The following is a 12,356-nucleotide window of genomic DNA, read 5'->3' on the forward strand; positions in this document are numbered from 1 at the left end:
AGCCAGAATGGTCTCAATCTCCTGACCTCGTGATCTGCCTGCCTCTGCCTCCCAAAGTGCTGGGATTACAGATGTGAGCCACCAGGCCTGACCAAGGTAGGGCGATACTTAACTTCGTCTTGTGCTTTTGTGTAAATACCAAATAGCAAAATACTAGAACACAAACAGCTTGTCAGTTTGGAGATCAAGTACTTTTTCTATATTGAGTGTCATTTATCTTGGAATTTAGCTGGGTTGAAAAGTAGTGGAATTAATCAGGAAATGCTATAGAGAGCCAGTCTCCAGCTGCAGGTACATGTGCTTGGCACTGACCAGCTGCAGACACAGATGCAGGCAGCTCAAAGCACCAAGTGGGGCAGGTGCCAGTTCTTCAATACCTGCAGCCTCTTCTGCCACTTGGCAAAGTTGTTATTCAGGGTCTGCTTCAGTTCAGGCAGGATGGCACATGCTGTCACAGGTGTGGGGCTCAGAAGCAGGCTGGGGGTGGGTGGAGGGACTGTCACCTTGAGCATCCCCAGGAGTGGAGTGTGCTGGGAGTAGGGCCTGCATGGCCCTTACTGGGACCCAGTGAGACCACAGCCACCTCTGTTTCTGTGCTGCCACCCCTCTTTCCCCACTCCCTCCCTGGGGCCCAGGCTCCAGGGCTGCCCTGCTATCTCCATGCCAGGGGACTCACCATTTCTTGAAGAGGCTCTTGGTGGAGACCTTGGGGAACTGCACAGCTTCTTGGTCCCTGGGTGTAGGAATAGCAGTGAGCCCCAAACAGGCCCCAGGGATGGGGCAGGGGTGACCGGGCACTCACATGTGAGAGCTAGACCCAGCCTCCTCTGGGGCCACCGGGGCTTCTGGCCCTTTTCCAGGAGGGACTTGAGGTACGCAGCTGAAAGACAGGGACGTCAGCATGGTGGGGCCCGCAGCAGCGCCAGGCTGCCCAGGCCCACCCCCACCACCCAGGGCCTTACCTCTTGGGCCTGCAAGATGTTGCTATTTCACAGCTGACAGATGAGCACACAGTGCGGAAGTGTGGTAGGCTTTTGCAGGTGTGGGGGCAGGGTCATTGGGGGGTGTGCTCCCATCATCTCCCAAGCCCAAGGGTGGAGCTGTGTGGCAAATGCCCCCAGCGTTCTCTGAAGACAGCAGCTGACACTGTCAGGGCTGCTGCAGCTTCCCCACTCAGAGGCATAGAGGACATAGCCCAGGGCAACAGCAGTGCCAGGGAGGGCCAACTCAGAACAGAGAGGCCTCAAAGAAGGCCAGCAGCAGCCAAAACAGTCTGGTAGCTACCGAGGCTGAGCCTGAGGCCATGGGCGTGGCCGGCTGCCTGCTTCTGCTCATGAGGCTTAGCAGGTGCCTGCTGGCCATCATAGGCTAGTGAAACGATAAGAGACAGAAGCTGCCAAGGAAGTCGTCCCAGGAACACAGAGCCGACCGCAATCTGGCCTGCAAAGTGATGCACAGACAGAGGCAGGAGGGCGTGGGGTGGTGGCACCACAGACCTCAGGATGGCAGCACCCCACCCCCACAGGCCACCTTGGGCAGGAGCATTGAGAACCCTTTCTGAAGAGGCCAGGATGTCCCTCCTGCCCATTCTCTGCAGTTGATGGCAGACGACCACTGGAAGAGCACACAGACCAAGATGGCAATCTTGTAGCTCCAGATGGGCTGCAGCTCTGGGTCCCCCTGGTACTCAGTGTCAAACCTTTGCAGCACATTGATGATCTAGAAACTCAGGCCACAGGGACAGGTCAGAAAACACAGCCTGGACACAACTCAGAGGAGCAGAGCTGCATCTGCTCACAGGGGAGGAGGGAGCTGGGGACAGTTAAGGGCCCAGCCTGCACCTCTGGGACAGGGGCTTCTCACCTGGTACCGACCCAGAGGCATGAGGGTGAGTCTGTCCTCACCCCCGATGTAGTCAAGGAGCTGCTGCTTTCTGTTCTCATCCTTGGTGGTGCCCAAGGCAAGTGAACTGTATGAGTTGTGCTTCACTGAGTTGCCAGAAAGAAGCACCAAGAGGAAGGGTGGGGACTGGTCTTCACCCCACCAGCCACTTAACAGTGAGACATGACGCTCAGGGTGTGGGCCTACCTCCCACAACACTGGCTCCATCTGAGTGGGGCCCGGGACTGGTGCTTGGGCTGACCACAGGCTTAGGGGGAGTGGATCCTTTGAGGATGGAGACCCTGATGGCCTGAGGCAGGCTCCATAGTTCGTACCGGGAATATCTGGCGCAGGTACTCCAGGGCCGCCTCCAGGTACTTGTCTGTCTCTGGACACTGTCCTGCCCTGTCTCCTCCAGGTCGTTGGCTGGGTAGGAGCCGTTGGTGTCGTGGGGCCAAAGTCCAGCCATGACAGGAAGGAGTAGCCAGGGGGCTGTCTACACACTGGTCTGAGATGGACATGAGGATCAAGCAGGGGATGAGGGGAAGGCAGCCCCTGCTCTGCTCTGTGCTGGTGAGGGTCAACGGATAGTTTGGGGGTCACTAAACATATGTCTGGGCCAGAAGGGAGAGGGGACAGGGCAAGATAGGTCACCCACTGCTTCCATGAGAAACCAATTCTAGGGTCTGGCAAAGTTGAGCCTAAGAAGGGCTGGTCTGTACTCCACAAAGCAGGGCCTGGGAGAGGAACCCAGGAGGCCACCTGGGCCAGGGCCAGGCTGACCCCAGCACAGGCCACTGACTTGGTCTCCAACCACTGGAGTAACGTCCATGATGGGGAGCCAGTGGCATGGCTGTAAGGAGAGGGGCCGAGGCTCACCGTTTCTCCAACACACACTGAGACTGGGAGTCGCTACCTGGAGCCTGCTTGTCAGGCGCATACCGCCATGGCTGCAGGTAGCTCAGTCACATTTCCAGGACCTGTGGGAGGTGTGAGCTGAGGGCCCAGTGGCTGGGGGCCAAATCCGCCATTGGCCTGGAGTCTGGTCCCAGGTGGCAGCTGGGTGGGACTGGCTCTTCCCACGTCCCTCAGAGGGCACAGGAGAGACTCACAGCCCTGTGAGGTTTGGCTCTCTTGCTGGCTCTTCAGAAGCCAGGGCCGTGGGTGGGCTTTCCCAGCCCAGGGGACCCAGTGCTCCCTGGTCGGGTAAGGGCTACGAACTTGCCTGGCACCAGAGAGGTGGGACAAGGCAGGGCTTTCCTATACCTGAGGGTTGGCTTTGGAAACTGAAACAGAACCATGTGGCCCTCCAAGAGCTCCCTCCTCTCCAAGGATCCCCTCCTCTCCAATGATCCCCTCCTCTCCAAGGCCTCATAACAACACTTGTTCTCCTCCTCATCCACTCCAGGGGACCTCCCTCATTAGGGTACACAGAGGGCACAGGCACCCGTTTGACAGGGCCAGTACAGCTCTGAACAATGCGCCCAGTGGCCAAAGCAATGCTGCAGGAAGAGGTAGCGTTTCTGCTGGACGAACCTCGGGACGGCGGCCCTGCAGGGAATAGGGTGGGTCACCTGCTGCTTGCCCAGTAAGGAGGCCCTGCTCACAGATGAGTCCAGAACTCATCAGTGAGGGTTGGATCTGCTGGGGGAGAGCATGCATCTCTGAGGTATGCTCAGAGCTGGCCTAAGCTTCACTCCTCAGAGGAAGAAACCAAGGTTCAGAGAGGTCAGGGAACATTTCAAGAACACACAGCATGCAGGCGGCCAAGCCAGTGCAGCTCCTGCACACACCTCACCTCCCACACAAATAGCCCACTCTGCTGGCCCTGGTGGGCCTGGGAGTCAGGGTCACCCCAGCCCTTCTCCAGACAGGTGGGGAGGAGCAAGAGATGGCAGCACAGTGGGGCGCCTCTGGCCAGTCTGGAGAGAGGCTCTGGGAGCTAGAGATCAGCTGGCAGCCCCACCAGGCCATCTGGGCAGGGTGAAAAAGCACCTTCCTAGCCCTCCAGGGGCCTCTATGCTCCGTGAACAGGAAGGGACTCCTCCTCACCCTGCCCCCCACCATGCCCTGGGGTGAGGTTGCTGTGGGCAACACCTGAGGAGGGTAAGAGGAGAAGACAGCAGCTGAGGGAAGCCGCAAGGGCCACCCACCATTTCAACTCCTCCAGGGGCCTGGTGGCATGGGAGTGGGAGGAGAGCGAGGCCTGCTCTGGCTTCAGGCTGTTGGCAAAGGCAAGCAGGTACTTCAGCAGCAGGCGCACCACCAGCACGTGTTCCCCAGTGGGCCTGAACCACTGCTAGGTGGAGAAGGAGGGGTCAGGGATGGGAAGGACTGTGGCACACACAGCACTCAGCCTCCAGGTCTGACCACATCCTGCTCTGGGCCATTTGCTCTACTTTCCCACAGGAGGCACGAGCCAGGCCGGGAGTGGGGCCACCGTGCCCTGGGACACCACTGTGCCTGGTACCCAGCGGATCTACCTTGCACTGCTTGGCCTAGACGGCAGCCAGCTCGTGGTAGGGAAGCACTTGGCCCAACACCTACACAGCCCACCCTGGGCAGGGCTCACTAAGAGAGACACATCTGTGGGGGCCCTCCCAGCCCTGACCTCTCCCCTCCCCATCGCTGTCCACCTGCAGTGGGCGGCACAGGATGGGGCTCACCAGGCTGTGCCCACAGGCACTGCTTGATCCTCAGGGCAGGAGAAGGCTGGCGTCACCCCCAAGCTCTGAATTCGGGGTCTCCCACCTGCCTCCCAAATATGTGCAGAAAGCACATGGAATTCGGGCGCGGTGCCTCAGACCTGGAATTCCAGCACTTTGGAGGCTGAGGCAGGAAGATCGCTAAGGCCAGGAGTTTGAGATTAGCCTGGGCAGTACAGGGAGACCCTGTCTCCATGAAAGATTTTTAAAAGTTAGCTGGATGGGGTGCTGCACACATACAGCTGTAGTGACTCAGGAGGCAGGGGTGGGAGGATCACTTGAGCCCAGGAGTTTGAGAGTGCAGTGAGCTAGGATCATGCCACTACACTCCAGCCTGGGTGACATAGTAAGACCCTTTTCAAAAAATAAAACTCCATGGCTTCACTTTCCTCCCCAACTCCTTCCACCTGCTCCTCATCCTGGACACACCCAGACTAGGGATCAGCCCAGGAGAGGCTCCAGGCATCACTTCCTCTGTTGCCCGTGGGCCTGTGGTCAGGAGAACCCCAAGATGAGCACAGTCGAGTGTATAAGCCAAACCTTTGATTTGCAACACACAAGCAGGATCCTGGAGACCCAGCCTGAGAGGAAAGCCTTTTTGCTGGCTGCGGGCTTCCTCTAGTTGCTCAGCATTGGGAGGGCAGGTGGCAGCATCCAGTGGATGAGGGCAGGGGAATGGGGGCACCGAGGGCGGGACCCTGAGTCTGAGTGGACATGCTTGCCTCTCCACACTTGCCCTCCAGCTCTTTGCGCCTCAACACATCTGTGCTGCTGAGGCTGGTACAGGGCATGGCCTCTAGGTATATCCTGGGATGCTGCAGACCCCGCAGGGGCCACTGCCCACATCACCATCCACTCAAGTCTCCCTGTCAGGAAAATGTCCCACAGGTCCAGGTGACACACCCCACAGATCAGTGTCTGAGTCTGAGGATCGAGCTGTGGGGTGAGGGGTGTTTTCTTCTTTTTTGAGACAAGGTCTCACTCTTGTCACCCAGGCTGGAATGCAGTGGCGTGATCTTGGCTCACCATAGCCTCTGCCTCCTGGGCTCAAGGGATTCTTCCACCTCAGCCTTCTGAGTAGCTGGGACCACAGGTACGCACCACCACACCTGGTTAATTTTTGTATTTTCTTTTTGTAGACACGGGGGTCTTGTCATGTTACCCAGGCTGGTCTCCGAGCAATCTGTCTGCCTCAGCCTCCCAAAGTGCTGGGATTATAGGCGTGGGCCACCATGCCCAGCTGTTTACTTCTATTTATCTGTACTGTTAAGTCTTTGGGCAGTAAATTTGTGTTGTTTTGGAAGGAAGGCCTAGGCATGGTGGCTCATGCCTGTAATCCCAGCACTTTGGGAGGCTGAGGCAGGCAGATCACCTGAGGTTAGGAGTTTGAGAGCAGCCTGGCCAACATGGTGAAACCCCATCTCTACTAAAAATACAAAAATTAGCCGGGCGTGGTGGCATGCACTTGTAATCCCAGCTGCTAAGGAGACTGAGGCAGGAGAATGGCTTGAATCCAGGAGATGGAGGCTTCTGTGAGCCGAGATCATATCACTGCACTCCAGCCTGGGCAACAGAGGGTGACTCCATCTCAAAAAAGAAGAAAGAAAAAAAAAAGGAAAAAGTGTGAGATACCTGTACCTATACTGCCCAACTAAAAGGGCATCAGCAGGGTGGGTCCAGGGTCCTTCTCCTCCAGTCTCAGCCCTGGCCATCCCTCCGATCCTGACCTGGGATCCTGAGTCACGACATCCTCCTTACAGCTCAGGGGAGCGGATGACCTCCACATGGGAACTGGAAACCCGCCTTCCCCCACTGGTGCACTCAACCCATCTCACCTGGTCCTTCCAAAGGGTCTGGAGGGCTCACTGCCCATGTCCCCAGCTGTCACATGGAACCCTCTCATGCTATTTTCCTACAGGTTTGCTGACCCAAACTTCTCCCTCAGCTTTGCACCCCTCCTGGGCCACGTGCCCACATAGAGTCCCTGGTGACAGTTGCACCTGCTTGCTGCTTAAGGATATGTCCTCAAAGCCCCACGTTTCCCACCGGACCCAGCCTTGCAGTACCTCAGCTCACACCATGGGCCCTCAGTAGTCACCCTCCCACATAGGGCTTGCCAGATGCTTCCTGGAAGCTGTCCTCCTCACCTGGTGTCCCAAGCCCTCTAGTCCCTCCTCTGCAGTGGCTCCTGCAGAATGGGGTGCCCCCGTGTGCTGTGGCCGCCATTCCAGGCCACCAGCACTCGGGGCCCAACACATTTTCTTATCTTGTCCTCAAATTCCCGTTCACTCATGCGTGCTCCTTCCCAGGTGAACAGGAGAGACCCCTGGCTGTGAACACAGCTCATCTCCCCGACTCTCACGGATTCGTTAACTCTGCCATCCCTGAAGTCCCCTACGGGTCTGAACTCTGCTTCACTGACCTCAAATCCATCCACACACTTGTCATTTCTGCCTATATAGCTGCAACCTCTATGAGGTCACCACTTACACTCATCCACCTCTGGAGGTGCGTATGAGTGACCAGAGCTCTCCAGGTGAAGGCCGGGCCCTGGCTGGACTGTCAAAGACTGACAGCCTCTGTGGGCTATAGGGTCAAGCCCCAAGTTCTTCCCACCCCCCTGCCTTGCACACAGGCTGTGGGTCACAGCACCTCCAGGTGGGTGACAGACACTTCTGAAGAAGGCAGAAACCACACCACCTGGGAGTCCCAGGCCTCTGTATCTTCCCAAGTGCCAAGCCCTGCAAAGTGGGGGTGAACCTTGCCACTGCAGAGGCCTGACAATTCCAGCTCTTCACACCAGCACCAAGCACGGGGGCCCCAACAGCAGAGAGCTGGTGACACCTCCACTGGCTGGGACCCTCGCCAGCCAGGGCCATGCACCTCATTATTCCTCATAGCCACACTTCCGCCCACACCAGGCTACTCTGCAAAGCCAAGGGCCAGGCCAGGCTAGAGGCTGACCCCCACCTCCCCAACACAGGGATTTCATTCTGCCTGGAGCTAAACTCTGAGTCACCTGCAGCTGACCCCTTGCTTTGCCAGGCATGGACATGCACTCTGGGCAAGGGGAAAGGAACAAAGAACCACAGCCGGTACTTGGTAGGCTGTGAAGAGCCTGGAGGCTAAGTTGGGCAGGGCTCTGGAGGGTGCTGGAGACACACAGTAGTGCAGAATCTCCAGCTGAGAAAACCAACAGAAGCTGGAAGACAGAAGAGCAGAGGACGAGAGGTTGGGTTGGGGAAGGGGAGAGATGGGACCAGACATGGGAGGGCAAAGCAGAGAGAGTGATGAGAATGAGACCAGAAGTGAGAAAAAAACGCCACAGTGACAATCTGAACAGTCCCAGCAACCACGGGTCAGTGCAGCACCCCCGCTGCACAGCCAGGCCAAGGCTGTGGCCATGTACTCATCAGCCTTGGAGGCCCAGGCAGACACCCTCCAGGCCACCTGGGTGGCCACTCAATGTTGCTGGGGCCTAAAGACCTCTCCAGCTCACTGGAAGGGCCCAACTTGCTACCATTCCAGATTAGATCCACCCTCCCCCATGACTCAGGCCACACTGTCACACATACACATCAGAGCTCTCCAAGAGCCCAGGGTCCTCACTGGGACATGCTGCCAGCCACCAAGACCTCGAGATCCTGAGGCTCAGAAAAGAAACCATTGGAGCATGTTCCAGGAGGTGAACTCTGCCCAGAAAAGACACACGAAATTGACTGGATTTCCCTGGGTTGTCTTGAGAAATTTACCAAACTGGTACAAAACATGATTAATTCCTGTGTGTCTAAAACCCAATCAAAGTCCCCTCCATGAGTGGGCTCTCTGAGAAGTAAGGACAAACACAGGTCCCTCAGGGCACCAGGCCCTTCCCTCCACCCCTACAGTCTGGAGGTCAGCTGAGGTGGTGTGCACATCAGCTCTGAATCTAGGAGGCAACCTCTCCTATAGCACCAGGAACTTTCACCCTCCAGATAAGGTGGGCTTCCAAGGGCCGGAGCTCCCAAGGATCTGGCCAGAACCACACACACCCAGAGGTAGTAGGAATCTGAGGCTGAGCTGGCTCCCAGCCAAGACCCTCCAACCTACACGCCCTGCAGCACCGTGGCCTGCCAAAGCACTCTCAGCCTAGTGCAGCCAGAGCGACGCACACATCCTGCTCTGAGCACTACGCCTCCTGCCTGAGCAGTGCATCCACTGGGGTCCACATCAGGAGAGATCAGAACACACCTACTAGACATCAAGACAGGCAGAGCAGGGTGATGCTGCCCTCCACATCCTTCCTCTGTGCCAGATCTGGGTCTCAGGCAGGAATCAGACATACAGTTCCCCAGTGTGGTGTCTCCTCACTTGCAGGGACACAGTGGCCTGCAGCACCATGACTGTCCTTACTGCCCACAGGGCCATCAGGGAGCAAGCACACACCCTGGACTCAACCAGGGTGAGGAGGATGACCCCAGGAGCCTCACTTCTTGCGTCTGGAGACAAGGGCTAGCAGGGATGGGCAGTGATTTCTGTATGGCAGGTGCAGCACAGGCCTGGGCAAGTGGCAAGGGACCTTAGAGGACACAGACATCCGTAGCTGCCTTTTTCTCGTTCCCACCCACCCAGTTTTCTTTTTTTATTTTATTTTATTTTATTTTATTTTATTTTATTTTATTTTTACCTCAGTTGGAAGAAGCAAAGAGTGGATCATTTCTGGGTACTTGGTACCAGCACTGCAAGTCATTCTGAGCAGGGCCCACCCACCCCTAGGTCTGGCCAAGAGTAAGTTGAATGTGGGCAAGGGAAAGGCACCTCTTGCCTTCTACAGGGACAGCCACCTGCTTTTCCGTCTGGCCCGTGAGGACACAATCTTCACAGGTGACAGCCCAGAAGAGCCTTTCTGGCTGGCCTTTGAAAGTAGGTGTGTTTCCACTCAGAAGGCAGAAGGAGCAACAGGAACACAATGCAGTGTAGCAGCCCTTGCTCCTGCCAGGCCAGAACCACATGCAGGAACATTGAGTGTCCCAGAGCCCCATGGGAGGAACGGGCCCTGGAAACAACCAGGCCCCCAGGTGCATGCAGCTAGTCTGCTCTGGGAGCAGGAAGGGCACTGCAGGCTCTTGGTGACTCAGGAGGCCCCAGATGGGGTCCTCAGCTTTTCCCCATTCTCCCATATGATGCTGAGGGTGAGGATCTGGGGACCCTATGGGGACCCTATGCTTTAAGACAGCCTCCACACTGCAAAGCCTGGGGCCATAGAACTGGCTGCAGAGACTGTGGCAGAAGCAGATCCACAGCTCTTCCCCAGAAGCAGAGGAAAAGTGACAGGATGCTCTTCTGAAGTTTAACTCTGTCACCCACAGAGCCTTTATTCTAGAGGAAGCCCTCAAGAATTGTGTTAGTGACAAAGCCAAAGTCTCCGAAGCACACTGATGCACAGACACTGTGGGCACCAGACTACGTGGCTGATGGCACCTCAGGCAGAGTCCTGGATGTGTGTGAGTCAGCCTGCTCCATGGAGGGTGGCCAACAGGGGATCTACCGCTTTCTCACTCTGACCAGTCCAGGGGGATGTTAGCTCCATGGACAGCAACAGCAGGAGTGACCCAGGGTCTCTGCCACCTCCATGCATCTGTGACTAGTGTGCTCCCCAGAGAGGGAACAGGGAGAGGTAAAGTGGAGGGAGAGGAGGCAGGCTAGGCCTCATGCAGGAGGGCGCCAGGCCCCACACACCATGAGAGCGGCTGCTTGTTCATGCTCTGGAAGAGGTGGGGGAGTAGGGGTGACAGGAAAAGGAGGCTCCAGGTCACCACGGTGGGCAGACGTCTGCCCCAGGCAGCCCCACTTCATGGGAAAACACCAAGTAGCTGCTAATGGTCAAGGAGACGAGAACGTGGCTCCCAGAGACATCACAGTTCCCCCACACCCAGAGCCAGAGCACCACAGCTTCATCTGTTCTCCTGCCAGGGAGGGGGCTCCAGAGAGGCCAGGCCTCAAATGTCCACACATCAGGGTGCAACACCCCCTGCCCCATATCAGGGACTAGAGAACTATGCCCACCTCTTGTCTGGCTTCTGAGTGAGGGGTGGGTGGTGAGTTTCTATTCCCACCATCCAGCCTGGGCAAACTCAGGCAGGATAAGAAGCAGCAGGCTGAGCAGGGTCAGAAGAAGGAGGTGGGAACAAAATTTATGGAAACATACCTTGGCGTAAGGGGACTGCATTTTTTGGCACATCTCCAAGGAATACTAGCAAAGCAACATTTCAACAAAAATCTGCAAAAAAGCATGAGTCAAATTATTCTCAACAGTGGTGCCAAGACCATTCAGTGGGGAAAGGACAGTGCCTCCAACATAGAGCTGGGAACACATGCAGAATATCCACATGCAGAACAGTGAAGCTGGGCCCTTCCTTCACACCATTGCCAAAAACTAAAAGTCAGTAAGCAACCCAAAGATAAGAACTAAAACCATAAACTCAGAAGAAAACATGGGCGAAAGTTACACTGGATTTCACAATGATTAATTAGATATGACACCCAAAGCGCAGGCAACAAAAGAAACAGACAACCAGGCTTTATCAAAATCAATACTCTTTTATTAAAAGACACTACTGATAGAGTCAAAAGGCAACCAGCAAATGTGGCTGATGCCTGTCATCCCAGCACTTTGAGAGACTGAGGCAGGTGGATCACTTGAGGCAGGTGTTCAAGATCAGCCTGGCCAACATAGTGAAAACCTGTCTCTACAAAAAGTACAAAAATGAGCTGGGTGTGGTGGGACACACCTATAGTCTCAGCTACTTGGGAGTCTGAGGTGGGAGGATCACTTGTTCCCAGAAGTTTGAGGCTGCAGTGAGCTGAGATTGTGACACTGCGCTCCAGCCTGGGCAACACAGAGTGAGACCCTGTCTCAAACAAAAAAGAAAAACAGAAGCAACTTCTGGACCCAAGCCATTCTCCTTCCTCAGCCTTGTAAGTAGCTAGGACTACTGGCACATGCCACTATGCCACTATGCCCAGCTATTTTATGGTTTAATGTTTTTGTAGAGACAGGGTCTCACTTTGTTGCCCAGGCTGGTCTCAAATGCCTAGTCTCAAGAAATCCTCCTACCTTGGCCTCCCAAAATGCCGAGATTACAGGTGTGAGCCCCCATGCCTGACCTCAGTGTTGATTCTGGACCAAATCAGCTCTTAATAGGGTGGTTGCCAAATGGTGGTTCTCTAACTTCACCCCTTCTACGTTGATTGGTGGGTCAGTGGTCACTCTGTGGTAAGGAAGACTTCTCTTTTCGCTTTCTCAGGGCTGTTCCTTACTGAGAAAAAGAATTCAACAATATTTCTCCCATTCGCTTTTGTAAGAAGAGAAATATAACTCTGTTCTGTCTGGCCCCTCAGGCAGTCAGGCCCAGTGGTTATCTCCCTTGTTCCCTGAAAATCGCAGCCATCCTGTTCCTTTTGGATGCCCAGATTTCATATTGTTCAAACACACATGCTCTATAAACAATTTGTGCAGATAACGCAATCATCACAGGATCCTCAGCTTATGAAGATGACAGGATTAAGAGATTAAAGACAGGCATAGGAAATTATAAGAATATTGACTGGGGAAGTGATAAATGTCCATGAAATCTTCACAATTTATGTTCAGAGATTGCAGTAAAGACAGGCATAAGAAATTATAAAAATATTAATTTGGGGAACTAATAAATGTCCATGAAATCTTCACAATTTATGTTCTTCTGCCAAGACTTCAGCCGGTCCCTCCGTTCGGGGTCCCTGACTTCC

The 12,356-nt window shown here is 55.3% G+C and overlaps 1 pseudogene; it reads right to left on the bottom strand.

Moving 5' to 3' along the window:
* Nucleotides 1-989: 989 nt before the first annotated feature.
* LOC108523253 (sphingomyelin phosphodiesterase 4-like) overlaps nucleotides 990-12,356 on the bottom strand; it is a 21,331-nt pseudogene continuing 9,964 nt past the window's right edge.

Source organism: Rhinopithecus bieti, unplaced genomic scaffold (genome assembly GCF_001698545.2).
Source record: "Rhinopithecus bieti isolate Rb0 unplaced genomic scaffold, ASM169854v2 scaffold_74246, whole genome shotgun sequence".
Lineage (NCBI taxonomy): Eukaryota > Metazoa > Chordata > Mammalia > Primates > Cercopithecidae > Rhinopithecus > Rhinopithecus bieti.